We start from the raw sequence: 8,091 nt of genomic DNA, 5'->3' as shown, positions 1-8,091 counted from the left end.
AATTTTCAAAGATCATCTGAAGGATAAAGATACTTCTCTGTTTTCAAAATGCTACAGCGAAAACTTCAAAGCCATCATACACAAACACATCCTTACCAAACGAGTGTCAATCCAATCGAATGGCCATCCGATCGGATTACCATTCGATACTTAGTCATTCTTCCCGTTTAACGCGCCGCTTATCGTTTATGCTATCGTAAACTGTTCAGGCTAATCTCTCAGCGCTCCCTTCAATCCAAGAGAATGTTTACTTGTTAAACGCTATCTGCGAGTATACTCGAAACCTTTTTGCTATATGCACTTTTGGGTGTTACATATGTTACTTATTCTAAAACACAATCTACACACAACGCAAACACTATTTATACGCTGACCATTATTACATGCTATATGTTATTCGATGAATGCTTGTATGTTATGTTAACACAATGATTGGTTCCTGACACCTTAGCAACGATGGTACTATAGTTTGGACTCAGCACCTGTCGTGGACAGGGGTTGTTAAGGGCTTTACTTCACGTGTCCCAATGGGGATACGTGTTGCGCATTCTACAACTCGCAGTCACGTCTGTGCATATTTCTCTGCCAATTACCTACTTGCCTTCACTTTGTACATGTTACATGCTGGTTATGCGTACACGATTTCGAACTCTATTACTATTATCAAACTTGTATGCTCACCCTTACACTATGTGTATTGACTTTATTTTAACGTATGTGACAGGTGCTTAAGATGCTAGGATTGCTGTGCTTTGATGAATCAAGCTAGGGGTCTAGTTATGTCTTGCTTAAATCTGAGTTGTCAGAGCAGTGTTTGTTTTTGAGACAATTATTTGTAATAACTGTTTTATTTGGATATGTTGTGGTATGGGAGATGACGTTTTAATATTCGGTAATCAATAGTTGTTATGGATACTCATGAACAATCTGTTTCGCTTAGTGCCATGCCCCGATGTTTCCGCCATCGCTTGGGGTGTGACACACAACCCCGTGTCAAGGTTCCAGAATGAAAAATGTTACAACAAACTTGGGGCATGGGGGCGTGTTTACCTAACATGGTCCTGTACTACACTTACAGAGTTGAAGATTTTCAGTCAAGTGTCGTCTATTTTCAGGTATGGGATGCTGTTTCAATGTCCTTTGGCCTTCTCACCATCCTTTTCAGTGTATTTTATTCCTACTAAAAGAAAAACTCAAAAATAAAAGCTTAAAAGTTATACTAAGATTAAAAGTACTTAACTAATGGATAGTCCATGGAATGCCTCCATGGTGCGCCACGTTTATAAGGGTCCTTGGCTAGACCCATTTTATCGGGTGGATCTGGCTCATCTTCAATTAAGGGGTCGTTATTTCCAGTTGGATATTTCATTGATTGATCAAGATCGACGTACTTTTTGTTGGCCCCTAATCGAAGTGGTAGGTTGTTTTGCTTCCGTTGGGTCAATGCTTGATAGGATTTTAGAAATGGTTGTCCCAACACGAGGGGGGCATCATCTAGGATGACAAGGTCGGTTGAGACTACCGCTTAGCTTGTTTGAATTAAGACATTGTCAACATTTCCTGCGGCATTAATCATTTTGCGGTTTGAGATAAAATAGGAATATTAAGAGGAGAAAAATCACTGGTACCCAATTTTTCGAAAATATAGTTAGGCATGATGTTAACGCAAAGATCTTTATCAATTAGCACGTTATTAACAAAGACGTTTTTAAAAAAAACATGGTACTAGTTTAATAGTGAAGTTTGATGATTTGTTAACGTGATGCTTACTAATACTTCGAGTTTAGTAGAAGTGTTCAACTCTTTTAAAAACTTAGCCTGTGTAGAAACCAAACAATGATTTTCAAAAGAAGGTTGTAAAATGTGAATTTCTGAAAAAGTTTGACCAACTTTAGAATTGTTAGTTTTAGAATTACCTTCTTGTTGAGTTGGTTCATGCGTGAGTTTTTCATTTTGCTCTTCTATTTTTACCTCTTCGATTATTACCTCTTTAGTAGAAATAGCCTCTTCTTTTTCTCTAGATTTCTTAAGTAAGATTTCTAGATTTTTCATGCTCTCTATGAGTCTTGCGGCTTCGGGGATGATTGTTGGTGGAGTGTCATAATCTTCAAACGGATTGGTGTCCCAAAAGCTTGACTTTCGGAGTTCAAACCTTGGTTCTTCATAAGTGGTGTATGAAAAATTTGTAGTGTATGAGGTTGATGGTCTAAAAAGGTCATAATATTGTACCGAATGGGATTTTTCGCAAATGGTACAATATGGTTCTTCATAATCATCCTCTATATAATAGGTGTAGTATTCTGAGTAGTAATCCATTGTATTGGAAGATACCCAGAAAAACAGCGAGCCTCGGGATTAAAAAACAAAAATTAAAAATTTAATTGAAGGTTGAGCACGGCCACGACCTCGTGTTCAGTTCTGTATTTGGGCATTTTAAAAAGGTTTTAGAAAAAAATTGCAGCACGGGGGCGTGTCCCAGTAGCATGGTCCCGTGTTAACATACGGTAAAAGAAAAATTTTAAAAACGAGCACGTAGTTTTTAAAAAAAATGAGAATTTGATTAGGCCGTTAATTTTAAGCTTTCTAAAAATCCTTGTGTCTCCGACAACGGTGCCAAAAACTTGACGTGCGTGCGGGTGTCTATATCTTTAGTTATATTTTTAGCTCTTTTTACTCGCCGATTTCAACTTTTAAATTTATAAAACACGATATTCTACTATCACTCTACACACACCCTAGGGCAAGTATACCCATCGCAGACTAGTATAGTGATGGCAAGATACCGAGGTCATCCAAGGACACAAGAGCTTTTAGTACCGGCTTATCATCAACATCTAATCGAACCAACTTTTGAAAAGATTTTTAAGCTAATAAAATGATAAAAACAAAAAATAAAAATAAAATAAAAATGATAGACAAGAAAGAATCACTTGGAACCAACTTATCTTCATGTACGCTTTTGATGATTTCAGCACTTTGGGCATTTTCAGAGATTATCTTAGTTATTGTAGTATGCCCTCTTTTGGAGGCGACGTTACCCTCAACCTAGTGGTTTGAGTCGGCAAGGATACAATCCCACTAGGTCGGAATATTGAAAGATAATTAACTAAGTTATTAATGCAATATGTGGTGGACCCCTCGTAAAAGGCGACGATCACCCTCAACCCGTTGGTCTGAGTCAGCAGGGATACAGTTCTTGCAGGGTTGGTTTAAAGTTTCAATAGTAGTTTAAGAATAAGGGATTCAAGCATTTTGCACCTCTCCCGTGGTGGGTAATGCGCGCTCCGACTCGTGGGGTTTTACTAGGCTTGAACAAGGTTCTCGCAGGATCTATACACTTAACGAGACATAGAATTACCCAAACCACCCTTCTAATCTCCCTTTCGAGTTAATTAACATGCTTTATATAGACCGTAAAGATATGAACGTGTTGAGTAAACGAATATATGAAGAGTATTTTGTATAAATTCACCTTCAATATAAAAAACTAATTATTAAATTCATTAATACATATCCAATTAAAAAGTAGCCAAAGATTGGAAATCATAAAAGAAATACATAAAAGATAAGTATTCACCAGGTGATGTAAGAATTTAGCCAAGCATGGCCTTTGTTTGACAAAGATTCATACGATCAGTCTTGGATCCCGAGACTACACACACACTCTAAAGATGGAAAATGGATGACGGTGGTGGATGATGGTGTTGTAGTGGTGGTGGAGTGGTGGCAAGTGAGAGAGAAGTGGTTTGCCAAGGGATGGGTTGAAATGAAACCAAGCCATCCTATTTATAGCTGAAAACAGAACCACAACACGGCCCCGTGTTGGTCATTCTCTCTCTTCTTCATTAACTGTAGTGTCAGACTTGAACTAACACGGCCCCGTGTGTCAACGGCAGGACCCCGTGCCCATTGTACTTGCTATACTATCCAAGATTCTGCAAATCTGGGAGTTGGCCACAGTTCCATGTCCATTTGACACGACCCCGTGTTGACAGTCTGCATTTGTGGGTCTTTTTTTTCATGGAATCTAGGGTTGGGCACAGCCCAATGTTGAGCTGGCACGACCCATGCTGAGGGTGGCACAACCCCATGTTAAGCTAGCACAGCCCCGTGCTGAGCTGTTACAGCCCCATGTCAGCCTTCTGAATTGTTGTTTTTGGTCTTGGGGTGAAGCTTGGAGGGTCAACATGAAGTAATTTATATGTTGTATTTTGAACACATCACTGCGTCTCCCAAATGTATTGCTCATTTTCTTCTTTTGTATTTATGTTGGTTTTTGTTGTTATTTTGCTTCTTTTATGCGTTTAAGCTCTTTTGACCCTGTAAATTAAAAAGGAACAAAAACACAAGCTTTTTCCGACATTGGTACTAGAAAAGGGTTGATTTTATGGCTCAATTGAGGTAATTTATATGTTGTATTTTGAACACATCACTGCGTCTCGCAAAGGTATTTCTTGCTTTCGACAAAGTAGCATAGATGACTTCGTATACGTGGCTGATTGCTGTGAAGAATTTTATGCTATAGATGGAAAACCTCATGTTATTGTGGCGGCCGACGCGCGGAGCTCTGGAAGCGTAGGTTCGAAAGAACAACTTTCCAGCATGACCACCACTTCAACTCCTGCCGATGAAGCAGAGGCTGATTCGGGCAATGTGGAGCTTATTAGAAAGAATGCCTCTAAGAGGCCACGTGAGGAGACTAAGTCTAAAGCTGCCCCCGAGGCCAAAAAGTTTGCCATTTGCAAGCCTGTCGTTGGAAAGAAAGGGAGCCTCTGGACAATATATACTGACGTCTCGACGGGTATATATTTTATACTTGTATTATATTGACATTTCTTTTCTTTCGTTATGTGTTCATATATTTTCCCTTTTGCAGAGACGGCAGCCGCATGACCTAAAATAACTGTTATACCTCCAAAGGCTGTGGCTACTATTAGAGAGATGACTGAGGAGGTGAAGAATACTGTTGAGAAACCTGTGGAAACTGCGAAGGCTGTGAAAAAGCATGTTGATAAGACTCCCGAGGTTGAGAAGGCTCTAGAGGTTAAAAACTCTACCTTTGAGCGCATTGAGAAGCAGGAGTAGGTCGAGGAACCCTTCGTGCAACAGACTGACTCAGCTGAGACTAAGAAAACAATACAAACTGCTGAAGAGCCTGCTGACGCGGCGCGTGGAGGGGGTCATGAGGAGACCTCAGATGTTGAGGTTGAGGCACTACGGGGCGGTGGACGGGATAGCCCCTTCAGGGCTCGTCAAAGGTACTCCTCATCAATCTGTCCCGATGACGCCTTGGGAGATATTTATTATAAGATTTACGAAGAAGGTCGCGCCGATGACATCCACGCTCCTATCTAGAAAGTAAGGCAAGGTGATACCTTTGCTACTTTCGCCCCTTGCCAGGAGTGGTTCATGGTGTGACAACTGTCAAATTTGCATGCATCCGTACAATTAATTAACTATGATTAGTGCTTAATGGCTGTGCTGTATTACAATTAATGATTTAAACTGCTTTCTGATTTATCACATATTTCATACTGTCACATCATTTATCACATACAGACTTTAGTGACATAAACGATGCACAAAGCACAGTTAGCACAATTAGCGGATAACTCAGAAAAATGCTGACAATGTCAGTACATAGACAAACAGTGTTTTGAGACCCCATATGGGCCAGAGACAAGGTTTTTACACTAGTATGGTGTGTAGGGAAGTAAGGACCATAAAACTGCTTCACTAGATGATAGATAAAGTGCTGGAAAGTGCCTAAAACTTACATTAAGTGCAGAATTCTGCACATTTCAGCAAAATTCAGCTTTTTAACAAGCTAGTAATGTGCAAAAATATGGCAAAATGGTCCTGAATGCTTTCCTAGGTGTCGGGAATTAAAAGGGTCACAAAAGGGTACATAAAGATCACTAAACGGAATAGTTTGACACTTTAACGAACCGGTATCTAACCGAACAACCAGACACTACCCGAAACACCAAAATTATACTAGAAGCATTGTTTTAATGTTTCTGAGCTAGTTATGATCCCCGAACACCCTAACACACTATATAATGCATGATACACACGAACACTAACCATTACACTTGGAATCCTAACTAAACACTTAGCTTATCATCCAAAACCAACTAATACCTGTCACACCCCGACCACGTGGAACAATCAAACGTGGCGGAAATGTCGGGGAGTGTTGTAACAGAATTAATTGTTTCACAACCATGGCATACAAAGTTACGTTTTATTTATCAACAATAGAGTAACATTGTCTTAAACATGAAAAACAAAGAGTACATAACATAGTTAAACTAAATCTATCTTCATTTTATGTCTCTAAGGCACAGGTCCGCCCTAGTGTCACGATCATCGTCCTACGTAAAAGCTCCTGAAAACACATGTGAAAATAGGTACGTCAGCATAAAAATGCCTGTGAGATACATAGGTTTTTGTGAAAATATGATTCATGACTTAAGATTAAGAAATGTTTAATAAAATTCAGTCATGAGCCTTGTAAATTGTTTTGTTTTGTAAATCATTTAAAAGCGATAAGATCAAATGATATGTCTAGATAAAAGAATAATGTATGGTTAAATGAATAACCACGTAAAATGAGTTGTATAAAATAAATTGTATCGCAAACCAAAGCCTTGTGAAAACGTGCTACTTGCGTAAAATGTATAAGTCAAAAATGAATAATTTAAGCGACACTATGATATGTAATATAATACGAACACTTATATATAAAAAGTACCAGCGGCGTATTTACCATGTTTGTATTATACTACTCACATCTCGTTACTTGAGTCACTCAAACCAACCAACAATGTATAATGTCTATGTTTAAACCTATTGTCAAAAGTCCTTGTATAAACCTTGGCAAATGTTAAAAAGTCCAAATGTAGTCAAGTAATGTGTATCAAATGTTATGTATTGTAAATAAAGTATTGTCACATAACCAAATGTAGAAAATGTACAAAACAGAGTATTTTGAATATATCAAAAAGTTATGTTTTGCAAAGTAATAGCATGTTACATTGATACATACATTTATGTGGTAAGTTAACGCATACATTCAAGCCTTGAGACAGTCGGATAACCCTAAGTCAAGGTTATCAAAAGAAATGTTTTCGGATTCAGTCATTCCTTATATCCAAACAAACCCGGGATGTCAGGAATGGGATTTGTCAAGTCCTATGGTACCACTACTTACTACCGAGCGGCGTAGCTAATGTTAATGAACGTATATAAGTCCTGTTTGTGCAAACCAAATGTCATAGCAAATGTAAACATGTTATATGAAAACAATGTACTAAGTACGCTAAGTTACCATACATAGCGCAACAATGTAATGTAAATCATGTACTAGTAGTGTACTAATGAACATAGCAAGTATATGATGTGAAAACATGAAAGCATGAAAGTAACAAGTAGGTACATGTGTTTCACCCCAAAACAGTTTGGAAAACAGTAAAAGAGGGGTCTATGTACTCACCTGAGGTTGCTTATTAGTCCTTGTGTAACAACCAAACAATGCTAGAGATCACGGGTATCAACGACACCTAATATAGGTAACTATGTTAATATACCGGACCTAAATCGGAGGATCGGATAGAATGAGGGTTCGTAAACCAAACGAGTATGGAGACTCGTGTAATATGGTTTATCAAAGCCTTCGTACTAAAATGAAACCTAACCTAAGTGCTTACGACCCGTTACGACCTGTTTAGGTAGCTTATGCTACTTTAACGCGTCGTTCACGTAAAACGCGTTTGGAACGCCTAACTAGCCGTATGATAAGTAAAATATGCCTTAATATATCTAATATTGTTGCCAAATCAGTTTAGATATCAGAAGTTATGTTACATATGCTTAATATGAATTTTGGCGTAAAAAGGGCATTTTGGTAATTTACCTAAGGCATATATACTACCTATCATACAACTACTCAAACGATGTGACCATAAGGTATAACCTCGGAAGGTTATTCCCTACACAACTATGGTCACCTAATGTGTTTGGTCGGATCCTAATGATCGACCAAACGGGTCGGGTTCGAAAGTATAAGCGATTGTTTAGATCGCTTAC

The sequence above is a fragment of the Helianthus annuus genome, chromosome 2 (genome assembly GCF_002127325.2).
Source record: "Helianthus annuus cultivar XRQ/B chromosome 2, HanXRQr2.0-SUNRISE, whole genome shotgun sequence".
Classification (NCBI taxonomy): domain Eukaryota; kingdom Viridiplantae; phylum Streptophyta; class Magnoliopsida; order Asterales; family Asteraceae; genus Helianthus; species Helianthus annuus.
This window is presented reverse-complemented; position numbering follows the sequence as displayed.